This window comes from Lissotriton vulgaris, chromosome 8 (genome assembly GCF_964263255.1).
Source record: "Lissotriton vulgaris chromosome 8, aLisVul1.2, whole genome shotgun sequence".
Classification (NCBI taxonomy): domain Eukaryota; kingdom Metazoa; phylum Chordata; class Amphibia; order Caudata; family Salamandridae; genus Lissotriton; species Lissotriton vulgaris.
The window spans coordinates 737,171,557-737,189,014 of NC_141696.1; the positions used below are offsets into that span (position 1 = coordinate 737,171,557).

General features: G+C 52.0%; 1 protein-coding gene across 1 annotated transcript in view; it reads right to left on the reverse strand.

The window, feature by feature from the left end:
- Positions 1-17,458, reverse strand: part of LOC147697938 (heparan-sulfate 6-O-sulfotransferase 3-like) — a 681,633-nt gene that overhangs the window by 95,312 nt on the left and 568,863 nt on the right. The gene's annotated exons all lie outside the window — the stretch shown is intronic.

Genomic DNA, 17,458 nt, shown 5'->3' on the forward strand with positions numbered 1-17,458 from the left:
CGGAAAGGTCAGCCATCCAGCCGAGCCGACTCTGCCATGTCAAAGATACGCACCAGTGGACCCACCACATCAAGTAATTTATCCTGACAAGTAGACCAGGCCTTGTCCACCCCTTTGCGAGGGTCCTTTCCAAACATTGAAAAGAAGGTAAGTAAGGGTTGATCAATAGAAGGGACTAGAGTAACCTTGTCAGGTAAAGAGGGCTTGGGACACTCTGATTTTAACCGCGACCTAATAGCTGTCTCCAAAGGTAACTGAAGCCTATCTGATATATACTCTCCCACATGAGAACCGGGCAGCCATTCTGTGGAGTTAATGTGTCATATAGAGGAAGGGTCAAACATAGGAAGCCCTTCAGAATCAAAAACTGGTTCAAAAGTGAAAGAGTCTGACTTGGATTTTTCGTAAGGTGGGGAGGGGGGGTCAGAAACATCAAAAACGTCAAAGAGGTCATCTGCGTCACCCATATCATCATCCGTGTCCAAGATGGTGGAAATAACCATTTTCTTTGGTAACTCTGCATTCTTCACCTTTTGTTTACATTTGCCAACAAACCCCTCTTTCACAGGAGACCTGGGAGGCACTTGGTCCTCAATCAAACATGAGGAAACACTGCTAGTCAACAAAGACGCAGTTTGGAAGCATGTTAGGAAGCAGAGGAAACCACCTTTCTTTTTCTGCTATCCCCCGCAGACTGGGCCAGAGCCTTGGACAGGAGGCTTAACATGAATCCTCCATACCCTTGGACATGCGTCTTATGGACACCTCTACTGCATTCTCCACAGAGGTATTAATGAATTTATTTAAATCATGTTTGAAGGCCTTGCCCTCTTCATTGGCATGAACAGGTTCAGGAGAACTGTCTAACTCCATAAGGTTGGAAAAACAGGCAAGGAGAGGTAACCAAGGGTTAAACAAGAGCTAAGAGGGAGGAACGAGGAGACAAACTCCCAGGGGCGTGTCCCGGCTAGCAAGTGCTCCGGAGCTCAGTCGGAGCTTGTGGGGACAAGAAGCAGCAGCGTTGAAGGAGCGCAGTGTAAAATGAGGCCAATACATCACCAGCCCTGCCCCAAAGACCGTTGACGGTGAGGGTGCGGACAAAACCTCAGCGCGAGTGAAGTTCAGCAGGAGAAACCACCAAAGTGGCGCCCGCGGGGGAAAAGCGGAGCGCGTCGCGGGGAACAAGGCTGCAGAGCGGGCCCTGTTATGAGACAGGAGCGCTGAGTAAGAGCGCAAAGAGGCAGCTGTAATTAATACCCTGAAACATACATCAAGTAATAGCTAAATATATGCACTAAACAGTACAATAACGATATAAAGACAATGGGAGCAAAGAAAAGTCACTTATCTGACTGCGCGCAGCAAGAAAATAGGAAGCTACGCAGTCAGATGTGACGTTATATAGCCTACTATGTCATGATTGGTTATCTGATATCGTGTTCCCATTGGTCCGTCTGTTTACCTGGGCCCCTGGGAACTGTAGTTTTCACTTATCTTGGCTGCTGTTTAATAAAGCAAGATATGGAAAGCATAATAGGAGCCTCCGGTCTTGCCATACAATTTTGCATACTTATGAGAAAGCAAATTAAATAAAATGAACACACACTTACTTCTCTACATTGTACTTAAAGAGAAAGACAATGCAGCTATAAAAAGAATCCTTTTTTGTTACAGAAGATGCTGTGGGAGGTACAACCTAAAGCTAATTCTTGTATTAATATAATAACAAATTGCTTTTGTTCTTTTATATACCTTTAAAAAGTGCATTTCTATAATTTGTAAGTGCTGTAAATTACAAATGTCACTACTACTGAGTGTATGTACTCAATTTATGGAATACAGAAGCGCGGAAGACTGAGCTGGCCTTCCAGAGTTCAAACTCATGGCCTGTTAGCCTCCCTGGTGCCATCCTTCAAGCCAAATTAATAAATGTGTAAAACATCTCTAATGTGCACTGTAACCCTAAAATCATAACATTGTGGTGCGAGGTCACAGAAAGAAAGAGAGCTTTTGGAGGAGTAAGTTCATATATTTATAAGTATTGGTATAAGTGATGATCATGCTCAGTATCAGGTCCTTCTCAATGTCAGTAGTTAGACCGTGAAGTAAAACCTCTTGGCAGCGTACAATGGAAGAGTAGCTAGAGACTTCCGTACATCAGTGCTTAATTTGAGCTCGTTTTGCTGGTGCTCAGGCCCAGCACTCAATTCTCAACACTATGACAGTTTACCACATGGTGGCACCTTTTGTCTATTTTTGAAGTGAACACATCAGCAGAGTGTCTAACATATTAGATTAAAATTAATATCAGCAGATCCGCCCTGGCATTTACAAATAAAGCCCTACCGTGCATGCTCCAAATAATCTTTCAAATGAGCCCAGATATTAAGAGGCACCAAGGAGACAACCATTATCTAGTGCTTCCCATAAAATGGTTGCTATGCAACACATTAAAGAAGTGCAAGGTCATTTGCTTGTATTACACCGCACTATTTTGACTCAACCTCTTTAACCATGTTATTGTAAATAAGTCCACAATTCAAAATATAATCGCACTGGAGTGTTTGTTAGGTGACAGCCTCGGTCATCCCACAGCTTTTGGTTTCTGCACAACCAGCACTCTAACCCCACATACAAAAGGACAATGGAATGTTGGTAAGCACCACAAGGGAAGGGAAGCGTGGGGAAGAAACAAAAGGCAGGATGGATTATACCAAGGGGCACACTAATTAAAGCGGACATATATGACACCTAAAATACATAATTTACAACACATGAGTTGTCATATATGTATTCCTATTTATTGTACTGGGCTTTACAAGGTGCGTATTCATCTTGTTGTCATTTTTCCACGAAACATTCAGCCTGATTCATCAAGCTGATATGCGCTCGTAAAGGGCCAGATTCTCAGAATCCGGCCCTTTGCGAGTGCGATTTTTGCATTTGGGATTCATCATCCCAAATGCAAAAATCGCTATTACCGAAATCGCATATTTGCGAGGAATTGGATTTAAGGAATCTCTAATAGAGATTCCTTAAATGCAATTCGTCAACCATTTAGAAATTGCGAAATCGCAATATTTGGTCGCAATTTACCACCAAGTCTGACTTGGTGGTAAATTGCGAAAAAAGAGTAAAAAGCACTTTAGTGCATTTTTTTCTTTTGCATGTTACACACACACATGTCCTTTGGACATGTGTGTGCGCAACACCTGTTCAAATGTGCATTTAAGGGGTGCTACAGGGTGTCCTTTGGACACCCCTGGCACCCTTCAAATCGCAAGATTATTTGCGATTAGCAAATTGCTAATCGCAAAGAAGGAATCCTCCCCATTCATTCCTATGGGCCTTTTGGCCCATAGGAATGAATGGGGAGTTTTTCCTTATTTGCTATTAGCAATTTGCTAATCGCAAATAAGGAATGTGTAGGAATCGCATATTTTTTTGCGATTCCTACATGAATACCGTTTTGCGAGTCTGGAATAGCGATTCCTTATGAATCGCTATTTCAGGCTCGCAAAACTTCAGATTGATGAATCTGGCCGCTAGTACTTTTCCTTCACCGTGCTTATTTCGAAAAAGTGTGGGGCTGAGAGAACAATGAAGATTCAGAACTAATGAGAAGTCTGCAAATTCGAGAGCACAAAGAATTGCATTAAAAAAACACAACGTCTGTAGAGGGAATTTCTGTACTTTTTTCACACCTCCTGATCGAGTTAATGTGCTTGCCCTGAAGGATTTGCTGGCAGAAAAGGCAGCAGCTGTCCAAGAAGTAAATCTTCCCTCTCCATTACAAAACACTCCTTCGCGCAGAAGCTGCCAGCAGACATATGTTTGTTAATCCGAGTTAAAAACGCACCTGCCTGAAATGGGTAAACTGACAAATGTTCGCACTCATCAATCCTGGCTAAGCAGGCTCCGCCTCGTGCCTGGCATCAAATGCGCCGGGCACAGCCAACGCTTTCTACCCAGTTCGAGAGAGACGCCTCCGCACTTGGAATCAATACCTTTCTTGAAGTGAATCTCGAGGCTTGTTTTGTTTGCCTGGAAATTCGTTGGGGAGACTTGAGGCGCCTGCTCAGAAATGTATCCCTTGTGTGATCTTCAGGAGAAAGTGTTTGCTTCGGATTATTTCGCGCGCAATAAATAGCCTTGAGGACACAGAGATCGTGTACCCGCCCCCCCTGCTCTAGTCAGAAGCTGCTGACAGGCCCATAGCTGCAACCGGGAGGGTGTTAATCACCACTCCCAGACAGTCAGGCGCAACATAACCGTTCTCAGACCGTTCTCAGACAGTTGGCAGTCTGGCCTCATAGTCACCTCAGGGCCCACATGAACACCCGCCCCACATGCCCAAACCCGCAAATAACACAAGGACACAAATGTTAGGTTTGGGTAAAAATTGCTGCAGGTTTATTACATACAACATATGTAATGACGGTGGGTTAGCTTACGGGCGATCCTAGGGCAGGCCGCATTCTCGCCACCTGCCCGCCTGTTGAGCCAAACAACACAGTGGCGAACCACCCAACTGTTGTACAACTACCATAATTATATGACACGCCCATTTGCTGGGCGTGACTAGGCAAACCCCCGGTTGCACAGGCCCACAACCGCCCGAAGGACTACTGGGGCGCCGACACGGATTCCTGCGCCTCCCATGAGGTTCCAGGTTAGGCTCTGAGGTTATGCTCTGGCACCCCTATGTGCCCGCTGACGTCCAGCGTTTGCACCTCTCTTCTTCCGGATCGCCCAGTAACTCCGCCTGCAACGAAAAAGGAACACATTAAATGCTCCCCCTGAGCCCCCTCAAGCAGACACTCTGGGTTAGAGGAAGGGCGGGAAAAGAGTGTCCCAACATGGAACTACATCGACGTCCGGAGCGGCAAAGAGGCCTCCCCAGCGGGGAAGTGGACATAAATACTCCCGCCGGCTCCTCCCAGCCGCCCCGGACGTGCATCACCTACACAGTCTCCACCAACCAGGGGAGACTGCCCTGGGTGAGGAAGTACTATGTCATGTGGGGGCGGGACAGCCCTCCATGACTAAGAGCCCGCCCTCCTAATGGCCACTGCGTGGCCTCGGGCAGGCGCATAGTCACCTCAGGGCCCACATGAACACCCGCCCCACATGCCCAAACCCGCAAATAACACAAGGACACAAATGTTAGGTTTGGGTAAAAATTGCTGCAGGTTTATTACATACAACATATGTAATGACGGTGGGTTAGCTTACGGGCGATCCTAGGGCAGGCCGCATTCTCGCCACCTGCCCGCCTGTTGAGCCAAACAACACAGTGGCGAACCACCCAACTGTTGTACAACTACCATAATTATATGACACGCCCATTTGCTGGGCGTGACTAGGCAAACCCCCGGTTGCACAGGCCCACAACCGCCCGAAGGACTACTGGGGCGCCGACACGGATTCCTGCGCCTCCCATGAGGTTCCAGGTTAGGCTCTGAGGTTATGCTCTGGCACCCCTATGTGCCCGCTGACGTCCAGCGTTTGCACCTCTCTTCTTCCGGATCGCTTACCAAACTTACCAAATCAATCTCCGCACAACGCCACCTCACGGCGCACACTTGGTGCACCCACCTTTGGGGTGGTATTGGGTTCGCTTAATTGAGGTGGCTGGTAGTTATTCCCCCCAGCCCTATTACTTGCACAGGCCACCATTTGGGGCAGGGTGGCATGGAGACCGGGCGCGGTATTGGGATTTGTGGCTGTAACTTAGGGTAAAGTAAGGCATGTGCCTGCTGGCAGATGCAGCACAGATGGACTTAATACATGGGCGCACGTCTGGCAGCACGCCCACGAGGTGCGTAGCTGAAGAAGTCACAGCCGCAGTGATCGCATGCTCGGAAAGACTGAAGGTGAGCAGGCAGGGCCACTCGGTCGCAAGGACAGGAGCCCCCAGTGCGGCGCCTTGCTCAAGAAATGAAGGAGCACACAGCGAAATACAGGGCTGGAATGCGTGATCTCCCAGAGGTGAGGGGCAAGCGACCGGCAAACCGCGGGCATCATTATCTTAAGTGAAAACATCAATGACCAGCCGGATACGATATTTAAATGGCTGGCCGATATACATAGCCCTACCCACAACCGAGCAATACGATAAAGGGAACGTTTTGTGTTGCAGGAAAGCGAGGGCGCCAACGGAATGCATGGTAACCTCTCAACCAACATCTCATAACCCCGAGCGCAACCCGAAAGGCACGAGACAGTCGAAGATGTGACTACCGCTCATTACAAAACGCGGCATTCGATGGGGGCGGGGGGCGCACGGGAGCAAGCGTCGTGCATATACAGTGATCAAACATGCAGATAGGTACATCACATTATACCCATCCTAGCATTTCCAATAGATAAAGGATTATGCCCGCTCCGCATAACAATTCTTTCCCTGCTCGCTGAGTACCGCTCATGCTTCATGAATTGCTGTTGTACGAGCCCGGAATACTTTCTCACGTGTCCCTTATTACTGGACAACCGGGAATATAACCTCGGACCACATGCTACCTCCTCTACAAATCACACAAATGTAGATCCATGAGCATCGGAGCACAGCCCGCTAATTGCTGGCTCGAGGCGCTTTAAGACCACTGCGGGAGAGCAGACGGCAGATCCGTATAACCGACGGACTGCCCGCTCTGCCACATGGCAAACTTAATTAACGATCTCCGTCTGCCCGGCCGCGTTGCGCACTACCGCGTCCCCCAAAGCAGGCTGCACCACCCCACGCCCGAGACCCGTGTGAAGCAGTGCCGCCACTAACTAAAACAACTCGCGATTCCCGTCGGTAGCCATCTCAACACCCCCCCCCCGTGGTATCCACCACAGGGCCCCGATTGACCAGAAACAATACCAGCCACATGGCGGGGTAAGGGGGGTAGGCAGGAGAGTGGCACACGTACCTGTCGGGTGAAGATACACCTCATCGACCCGAATAACACACGACAGCACGCGGGGGAAGAGGGCGGCGGCGCAGCCCGCAAACGGAGGCCAAACACAGGGCCGGGACGAGCGATCAAAAGAGTGTCCCAACATGGAACTACATCGACGTCCGGAGCGGCAAAGAGGCCTCCCCAGCGGGGAAGTGGACAGAAATACTCCCGCCGGCTCCTCCCAGCCGCCCCGGACGTGCATCACCTACACAGTCTCCACCAACCAGGGGAGACTGCCCTGGGTGAGGAAGTACTATGTCATGTGGGGGCGGGACAGCCCTCCATGACTAAGAGCCCGCCCTCCTAATGGCCACTGCGTGGCCTCGGGCAGGCGCAAACCCATGCCCTTTGCCAGGCTGCGCCCTCCCTTAGCGAGTCTCTCCTTGAAAGTTGCAAGCATCATGCGTCGCACTTCCTAAATGGAGTGAGACCCTGTTCATGTAAACAACAGCATTATTTTTGCACTAAATCAGCCAGGGTGTTGTAATTTTTGTTATATGGCATAGCGAACAGTGTTGATTGTTGAATGGTGAGAAAGAGGTGGGGGCTGCGTTTCAACTGTCTGTGAAAGGTGTCTCCGCTCCCACAGTTCTCGGAGCACAACGGAGCGGGGTGAGGCTGCAAGAATAACTGAAAACCAGGGTCAGATTTATGTTGGACTTGCACCACGTTTGCGTCACGGAATGGCGGCGTAAACGTGGCGCATCCCTGCGACCCATTTACAACGTGACGCATCTAGGCAGATGCGTCACGTTGTAAAGCCCTGCGCCACAGGGTGGGCGTTCCGGGGCAGGTGCGCCTCGCAAAAGTGGCTGAGTGAAATCTACAAGATTTCCCTCAGTCACTTTTAGGCCAATGACGCAGCATTGGGCAGATAGGGCACCCCCGAGCCTTGCTGGAGCTGTGTCGCGCTTGCGACGCAACTCCAGCAATGCGCCACCTTTACGGTACAGATGCGTCACGCATCTGTGCTGTTTTTGCCCCATGGTGTAAATGCGGCGCAGCATGGGTGGCGGAGCTGCTGCGCAGAATAACTGGCGCATCCCTGGGGATGCGCCAGTTATTGTAAATCTCCCCCCAGGGCTTTGAGTGGGATGAAAAACTGAGAGGGGGGCGGGGGTCTCTCAAAAGGGTGTGGCCAATGTAATATAGGGCGTGGCTTAAAAAGATATGCGCAGAAAATCTGTGTTTAGCATAGTGTGTCGCCCGACTTGTATTTTGCTGTTTCTGGTATTGCATCCAGATATATTAAACAAGTAACAACATACCTACAAGAAATAAGGACAATTGGCTTTGCAATCGTTGTTAGTTGCATAAGATGAATAAGCAGCTACTATGGCTTGCATATAATATTGAAAAGGCTTCCACTTAAAGCCCTGCTGACACCATGACAATGTTGCTGCTCCTGAGTTTCATGTCGTAACTTCTCCACTAGTGAGAAGTGAGCAGTGTGAGCACGCACACACTAGTGAAAAGTGAGCAGCGCACATCGAGGTGCCTGCTGTCTCGAAACGGGTCTCTATCGGGCTCTGTTTTGTGCAGGGTATACTTAGACATGAGTCCCTTTCTCACTGCTCCATCAGGATTCAAGCAAGCAAGTTTTTGGCCACTATAGGTGTGGCAGGGTATACTCAGACATGAGTCCCTTTCTCACTGCTCCATCAGGATTCAAGCAAGCAAGGTAGCTTGTCTCCTTTCTGGTGAAGAATTGGCTTGGTAGTTTAGTCTGCCCTGTTCCCATGATGCACTGGGCCAGGGACAGACTGATTTGCATATAGCCAGGTTCTGAGCTGGGATGGGGCAGTGAGATAAATAACGGTGATGGATCAAGCCCTGATCTTTGGACTGGGTAAGAGTGGTCTGCTTAATTCAGACACTCTGTTCATCACCACCCCCTTTTCTGAACTGTTTTGTGCCCTGGCACTTTTTTCCGGACTGCAGTCTGGGAAAAAAAGGAGCGCCGGTGCCAGGGCACAAACCAGAGAACGATAGAGACCCGTTTCGAGGCCACCTTAAAAAAACTGCCGGTGCTCAGACCCAATGAAACCCGGCCCACTTAAAGCCCTGCAGAAAACTATCCAAACGCCCCCTTCCTTGTCCCATTTATTATTTAAATATGGGCTATGACCAGTGTTTTGGTGGGGTCCATCGACACTCATTTTTGGGGACCAGCGCCTATTTTAATTTATCAGACTTTGACTCAGAACTAGAGAAATAAAAACACAATCGTAAAGAAGAAGGAAGAGATAATGGGAAAAGAGTGTCAAGCGGAGAGAGCAGGAATCGTCAAAAATGAGATAAAGGGGCAGGGAGTGACTGGGATGGATTACATACATGCTAACAGATCCAATTCAAGCGGGAGACTCCTGTTTTTTAAGCCAACAATGGCTTTACCTTAGTAGTCTCCCGCATAAAATTGCCTTTACTTCAATGTACTTCAATTGGGACAATAGAGTCCTCCAATTTATTTTTCAAAATCTCACTCTTTAGTATTTCAAAATAGCATGCATGCAAGGCATGAGGTGGAATCCAGAGATTTGCAGGGTTCGTATTCAGCATGCTAATACTTAGCAGTGCCAGCCGTGGACTTCAAAGCAAAATCTTGGGCGCCAGCAGTTCTTTTACAAATTAAGCACTGCCTGTGATATGTACAACTGAAGTGGCAGAGTGTGGCGTTAGCCGTCATGGCTTAACGCCTCAATCGCCACTTCAGAAACGGAAGGCTGCACCATATATATGAGAATATGGTGCAGCCTTGCCTTTACCCCTACATTGGCGCTACACTTAGCAGTGTGCACCATGGTGCAAGCAATCAATCAATCATTTGTAAAGCGTACTACATACCCGCGAAGGTCTCAAGGCACTGGGGGGGGGGGGCGTTACTGATCGAACAGCCAGGTCTTGAGTATCCTCCTGAAGGTCAGCAGGTCTTGGGTCTGTCGCAGGCTCAGTGGGAGAGTGTTCCATGTCCTGGCGGCGAGGTGGGAGAAGGATCTCCCACCGATGGTTGTTCTTCGGATGCGCGGGACAGTGGCGAGTGAGAGGTTGGCGGAGCGTAGCTGGCGGTTTGGGATGTAGAATGAGAGCCGTCTGTTGAGGTAGGCTAGGCCAGTCTTGTGGAGTGCCTTGTGTGCGTTGGTGAGGAGCTTGAAAGATAACCTCTTGTTGACGGGGACCAAGTGCAGCTCTCTCAGGTAGAGGGAGGGTGATGTGGCCCTGGCGTGGTACATCAAGGATCAGTCGTGCCGAGGCGTTTTGGATGCATTGTAGTCGTTTGATGAGCTTGGTCAGGGCTCCCGCGTAGAAGGCGTTTCCGTAGTCGAGTCTGCTGCTGACGAGGGCCTGGGTGACTGTCTTTCTTGTATCTGTCGGGATCCATCTGTACATCTTGCGGAGCATGCGGAGGGTGTTGAAGCAGGAGGAGGAGACGGCCTTGACTTGCTTTGTCATTGAGAGCGTTGAGTCGAGGATGATTCCCAGGTTGTGTGCGTGGTCGGTGGGTGTCGGGGCTACCCCCAGTGCCTTCGGCCACCAGGAGTCGTCCCAGACTTAAGGGTTGGAGCCGATATCTGCGTGCAGGGGAAAGATTGTTTATGTACAGAAAGGGCCCCCTTCCTGTACATAAACAATCTTTAAATGCCATTTTGTCACTTCTTAATGCAGCACACATGGAAGTGTGTTTTAAGATTCTTTATGTGCAGGAAGGGTCACCTTCCTGTACATAAACAATCCAAGGCTTTTTGCTTTTTTCCATGTGTGCCCCACAAGCCAGCACACATGGAAAAAGCAAAAACGAGGGGAGTTAAAGCATTTCTCCTCATTTGTCCAACTTAAGACCAGGTTATCCCCGGTCTTAATTTTGCGCTGCCTCCCATTTACGCTGCCCTTGTAAATGGGGGCAGCGTTAAAATCAATGGGTGTTGCAGTGCACGCCGAGCCCCAACACCCATTAGCCACCCCTTTCAGGCTAAGCATTACGTGAAAGGGGGCCTTATTTACAAGGCAGCGTTAAGCCACGTTAAGTGGCTTAACGCTGCCTTGTAAATAAGACAAGGCCTCTATCGCCATGGGAACGTCACATAAAGTGACGTTCCCGTGGCGATAGGGGCTTGTACATGTGCCCCTGCATATTTTCCACTTGCTCCTCCCTTCCCAAGCTATTTCTTAACTTTCTACTACCATTAACTTTCTACCTTTAACATACCCACTGTGGAGATATTAAGAGCACATGCTTCCACCTCACTTCCTGTTTTTTTATCCTTGGGACCGACTTGGATCTGATGCTTTCTGATCCAAAAAGTACAGAGATTCAATCTGTCTATTATTTTTATTTACGGTTTTCAGAGAGGGGAGGGCTGTTGCCTGCTGTTTGGGTGCACCCTTAAGATCGCCTCCGATTTTTCTCGCTTTTAAATATTTGCCTGACTGATCATTTAAACACCGGACCTGTTGCTTGGTGTATTAGTATAACCAAATGACATTAAGCTGAGAGAGGAACAGTGTGTGCAATGAGCCATAACGGGGAATGGGTGATGGTGAGAGACTGAGTACCAGGGGTTTCTAAAGGCATGGTGGTAATGATGTAAAGCTTGAATGGATGTCACTGGTTTATGGGGCAATGGAGGTCAAGGAATTGCAGCAGGGCAAATTGGGGATGTATGGTGGGCAGAATAGGGTGGGGGTGATAAGGTAGAGAGGTGAAGGCAGCACCAGAGTTTGGCCGGTTAGAAAGTACTCCAACATGCAAATGTATTTTGCCGCAAGAATAAGAAAGAGGCAGTCATTGCAGAAAAAAGGAGCAGCTTTGGTGGGCACCTGTAAATCAGGATCAGGATAAGGTGTGGGCCACAACCTTGAGACCAAGAATGTAGTGAGGAGAAAAGGTGTGCAGAAGGAGGCACAAATATAATATTGATTGAATTGGGGGATTACTTGAGATGGTGAAGAGGGGCACTTTAAGAAAATTGAGCTACGTTTTTAGTTAAGGGAGCAAGATTGATTATTAAGGTAGGAGGTGAAGGTAAACCAGTAGAAGGATAACAGACAGTAACAATAGGAACAGGAGGTAGTGAGGAGTTGGAGGACAAGGACATCATCGGGGAAAAGGAGGAACAACCTAACAAGTTGCCATATTGGCATACGACAGTGCTTCTGGGGGCAATGGAACTGTAAATATATTGAAGTGATTACATTATGGCACAGGAAAGTGAGAGTGAAAGAGGGCTCCAACAAAGGGGAGTTGGAGCTGACAAGGAGGCAGTGCCTTTAACTATTGAAAATTGGGCAGCAGCATTTTTTATTTAAACCAGTGCATACTGCTAGAAGTATTATGAAATCAATGTGGTGCTTCTTCAATAAAACAACATGATTGAGAAAGTGCAGATACCATTTGGGGGATTTGAGGGATTGGCGACCGCTGAGCCTTCTCCAAGGCGAGGTCACCCCCACTCCGCTGCTCCTGCCTGCCGCCTGACTGAGCCTTGCTGCTGACTGCTGCCTGCCTGAGCCTTGCTCCGCCGCCTCGCTGCTGCCTTCGGCATTTTCCCCCCTCCTGCTGCCCCGCTGCTGCCTACTTCGTTCTTCCCCTCTGCTACCACCTCGTTTTCTTTTCCCCCTTCCTGCTTCCTCCCTGCTGCCACTTCGTTTTTTCTCCCTTCCTGCTTGCCCTGTGTACTCCTTACCCCCCTCTGCTGCCCTCCCCCTTCCTTGGGTCTCCTCCGCCGGACGACCCAGCCGCTGCAGAGCCGCCCTGTGAGCCCTTCCCGCCACAGACCTCCGCCGACCCCGCCCCCCCTGCCCATTTTCCGCCCCGCTCCCGCCACCCAGCTGACACACCCTCCAGGCTCCTCTCTTAAGGAGTCTGTGTGCAGGGTCAGGGAGCGACCGCTGAGCCTTCTCCAAGGCGAGGTCGCCCCCACTCCGCTGCTCCTGCCTGCCGCCTGCCTGAGCCTTGCTGCTGACTGCTGCCTGCCTGAGACTTGCTCCGCCGCCTCGCTGCTGCCTTCGGCATTTTCCCCCCTCCTGCTGCCCCGCTGCTGCCTACTTCGTTCTTCCCCTCTGCTACCACCTCGTTTTCTTTTCCCCCTTCCTGCTTCCTCCCTGCGGCCACTTCGTTTTTTCTCCCTTCCTGCTTGCCCTGAGTACCCCTTACCCCCCTCTGCTGCCCTCCCCCTTCCTTGGGTCTCCTCCGCCGGATGACCCAGCCACCGCAGAGCCGCCCTGTGAGACCCTTCCCGCCACAGATCTCCGCCGACCCCGCCCCCCCCTGCCCATTGGCCGCCCCGCTCCCGCCACCCAGCTGACCCGCCCTCCAGGCTCCTCTCTTAAGGGGTCCGTGTGCAGGGTCAGGGAGCGACCGCTGAGCCTTCTCCAAGGCGAGGTCGCCCCCACTCCGCTGCTCCTGCCTGCCGCCTGCCTGAGCCTTGCTGCTGACTGCTGCCTGCCTGAGCCTTTGCTACGCCGCCTCGCTGCTGCCTTCGGCATTTTCCCCCCTCCTGCTGCCCCACTGCTGCCTACTTCGTTCTTTTCCTCTGCTACCACCTCGTTTTCTTTTCCCCCTTCCTGCTTCTTCCCTGCTGCCACTTCGTTTTTTCTCCCTTCCTGCTTGCCCTGTGTACCCTTACCCCCCTCTGCTGCCCTCCCCCTTCCTTGGGTCTCCTCCGCCGGATGACCCAGCCGCCGCAGAGCCGCCCTGTGAGCCCCTTCCCGCCACAGACCTCCGCCGACCCCCCCCCTGCCCATTGGCCGCCCTGCTCCCGCCACCCAGCTGACCCGCCCTCCAGGCTCCTCTCTTATGACGCCCCCAGAGCGACCGCGCAGTGGACGCGCGCAGCGGGAGCACCGATTGAGCGCCGAAGGTGCGCCAAAGGTAAGCCCGTCTGCGCCCGTCCGCGCCAGGACCGCTCCCAGGGTCAGGACCCCTGGCCCCCGCAAACATCAGCCCACCCGCCGGACCTACGACGCCACCGAACTCATCGCACTCAACACCGGCCGGATCCCTGGATGCTACCGAGCCACCCCGAGACGCACCAACGGACCCTTCTGCTGCCACTTCTGCAAGTTCACCTGCATCCGGACCTGCACTACACCAGCACCGACCAAGACGTACAACAACAGCAGCCACCTGAAGTGCATCCTGCTCAACACCCGCTCCGTCCACAGACACGCCGTCGAGCTCTGGAACCTGCTCGACACCACAGCCCCAGACGTCGCATTCCTCACGGAAACCTGGATGAACTCCTCCTGAGCGCCCGACATCGCCATTGCCATCCCAGACGGCTACAAGATCATCCGGAGGGACCCCATCAACCAGACTGGAGGAGGCATCGCCATCGTCCACAGGAACACCATCCGCATCACGACCAACACCGACGACACCCTCGCTCCCTCCGAACACCTGCACTTCCAGATCCACATCAACCCCAAGACCACCCTCAGAGGCACCCTCATCTACAGACCCCCGGGACCACGCACACAATTCAGCGAGGACATCGCTAACTTCGTCAGCCCGCACGCCCTCCCCTCCGCTGACTACATCCTCCTCGGGGACCTCAACTTCCACCTGGAGAACAACAACGACCGCAACACCACCACCCTGCTGGACAACCTCGCTAACCTCGGACTCAAGCAACTGGTGACCACCCCCACCCACTACGCCGGACACACACTCGACCCCGTCTTCTCATCCAGCAAGGACATCGCCTTCAGCCACGCCACCGGACTCCACTGGACAGACCACAGCTGCGTCCACTTCAGCTTCAGATGGACCACGATCCACCACCACCAGCAACAGGTTGCACGCAGAAGCTGGAACAAGATCACAGCCGACCAGCTCGCGACTTCCCTGAGCAAGAACCCACCCACCAGCACAACGAACCCCAGCCGAGCGGCCACCAACCTCACGAAGTGGATCAGCGACTGCGCAGATGACCTCGCCCCTCTGAAGACCCCGCCCAGCAGACCCGGCAGCAAGAAAGCCCCATGGTTTACTGACGAACTCAAGAGCTCCAAGAAGAACTGCAGAGCCCTCGAGAAAGCCTGGCGCAGAGACCCAACACCGGACAACATGACTGCCCTCAAGCTCGCCACCCGAAAACACCACCAACTGATCCACGCCACCAAGAAAACTGCATTCAAGGAACGACTGGACAACAACGCACACAACAGCAAGGAGCTCTTCAACATCGTTAAGGAGCTCTCCAACCCCAACGCCGGAAGCAACAACATCACCCCTTCGCAAGACCTCTGCAACTCCCTCGCCTCCTACTTCCACAACAAGATCGCGGACATACACAACAGCTTCAGCACTCAACCGACACATGCCACGACCGAACCACCGCCCCCCCCCCCACCACCCTCCACGCCTGGACCCCGATCAGCACCGAAGACACCGTCTGCACGATGAACTCCATCCACTCCGGATCTCCGACCGACCCCTGCCCTCACCACGTCTTCAACAAGGCCGACGCTGCCATCGCACCCCACCTGCGGGACATCATCAACACCTCCTTCGACACCGCTACTTTCCCGGAGAGCTGGAAGCACGCCAAACTCAGCGCTCTACTAAAGAAGCCATCAGCCGACCCCACCGACCTCAAGAACTACCGCCCCATCTCGCTGCTCCCGTTCCCTGCAAAAGTCATCGAGAAGACCGTCAACAAACAGCTGGCCGCCTTCCTCGAGACGAACGGATCCCTTGACCTCTCGCAGTCTGGCTTCCGGGCCAACCACAGCACCGAGACCGCCCTGATCGCAGCAACCGATGACATCCGAGCCCTGCTCGACAACGGAGAAACAGCGGCCCTCATCCTCCTGGACCTCTCTGCGGCCTTCGACACTGTCTGCCACCGTACCCTAGTGCAGCGCCTCAGCGACGTTGGAATCCAGGAGAAGGCACTGGAGTGGATCATCTCCTTCCTCGCCGGAAGGACACAGAGAGTCCGCCTCCCCCCGTTCAGATCAGAAGCCACCGAAGTCATCTGCGGCGTTCCTCAAGGCACCTCGCTCAGCCCAACCCTCTTCAACATCTACATGAGCCCCCTCGCAGCCATCCCACGCCAGCACAACCTCAACATCATCTCCTACGCCGACGACACCCAGCTGATCCTCTCTCTCACCAACGACCCCGCCACCGCCAGAGCCAACCTACACGAAGGGATGAAAGAGGTAGCCGAATGGATGAAGAACAGCCGCCTGAAACTGAACTCGGACAAGACGGAAGTCCTCATCCTGGGATCTTCACCCTCCACCTGGGACGACTCCCGGTGGCCCCCCGCCTTAGGCAGCGCACCCAAACCATCAGACCACGCACGCAACCTGGGCTTCATCCTGGACTCCTCCCTCTCCATGACCAGACAAGTCAACGCTGTCTCCTCGTCGTGCTTCAACATCCTGCGCATGCTACGGAAGATCTTCCGGTGGATCCCCACCGAGACCAGGAAGACGGTCACCCAGGCCCTCGTCACCAGCCTTCTGGACTACGGCAACTCCCTCTACGCCGGAACCACCGCCAAACTCCAGAAGAGACTACAGCGGATCCAGAACGCCTCAGCACGACTCATCCTGGACATCCCCCGCAACCACACCTCCGGACACCTGAGAGACCTGCACTGGCTCCCGGTCAACAAGAGAATCACCTTCCGTCTCCTCACCCACGCACACAAAGCCCTACACAACCAAGGCCCAGGATACCTCAACAGCCTCCTCAACTTCTACGCTCCCAAACGCCAGCTTCGATCGACCGGCCACGCCCTCGCTGCCATCCCCCGCATCCGAAGAGCCACCACAGGGGGAAGGTCCTTCTCCTACCTCGCCGCCAAGACTTGGAACTCCCTCCCGACCCACCTCCGCCTGACCCAGGACTACCTCGCCTTCAGGAAGCAGCTCATGACCTGGCTGTTCGAGCAGTAGCGAACCCCCCTCCCCTAGCGCCTTGAGACCCTCCGAGTGAGTAGCGCGCTATATAAATGCTTTGATTGATTGATTGATTGATTGATTGATTGATTGATTGATTGATGTGAATTCAGTTCAGTATTGTACATTGTTGGTAGTGTATGGTAAAGAAAGTTAGTGAGAGTGACATATGGACCTGTAGTTAATTCAGGATGGAAGGAAGGAGAAGCTATGCACTGAATGAAGCTTTATTTATGTGGTTTCTCAAAATCATTACAATAGAAAAAGAAAAACACTGCATTTAAAAACAATGGAATTAAAATCCAAAATCTAAAAAGAGATGAATCTATATACACAACGATTGTTAACATTTTCTTTACATGCTTAGATAAAAACAATCAGGTGATAAAAGGTAGTAGGCCTCACGATTGCCTGCCTGATTGGTTAGGGGGGAAATATCCATCAATTTTTTGCGGGTATGTTGGACAAATTTGCCAAAGGTAGCCATGTGCTTCACTGTGTCCAGTGTGCAAAGTCGAAGGCTGCCTCCTTTGCAGTGCGAGTGCCCAGTTGAAGTAGGATGGGCCTGAGGTAGATTCTGCGGGCTAGATGCAGAGCCG